Below are 506 nucleotides of genomic sequence, written 5' to 3'. Positions count from 1 at the left end.
CACACACACACACACACACACACACACACACACACACACACACACACACACGAGCATCATAGCCTAGCCACAGTTTCATAAGTAACAACCTTTGACTGTGCAGTGTATATTCGTCTATTACTTCAACAGCTTTAAGACAAACTGGGAATTTCTTGACTTGCAAAATTATCTTTCAAATTGACAATGTGTAATTCATGGCACAATTTCACGGGATCAAGATTGTATTGGTCTCTCATCTTGACTATCACTCATATTTCTTCCAAAATAAGGTCCCATGGTGGTCCACTATATTTTGACAGCTTGACAAAAGCTTGAAATGGCACTGATTGACTTATTGGAAGTCCTCCATTGATTGTTTTTTCAGTGAATTCTGGAGTGGGCAGATCCAAAGGTCTGGACCCCGGCAAGACTTCTGTCCAAATTGCATTGCTCTTTTTATCATCCTATGAGCCAGATGTGTAGACTGTGTTTTAATTGTAATGCTTGAATTATAAATATTACGTATC

The sequence above is a fragment of the Etheostoma spectabile genome, chromosome 6 (genome assembly GCF_008692095.1).
Source record: "Etheostoma spectabile isolate EspeVRDwgs_2016 chromosome 6, UIUC_Espe_1.0, whole genome shotgun sequence".
Lineage (NCBI taxonomy): Eukaryota > Metazoa > Chordata > Actinopteri > Perciformes > Percidae > Etheostoma > Etheostoma spectabile.
This window is presented reverse-complemented; position numbering follows the sequence as displayed.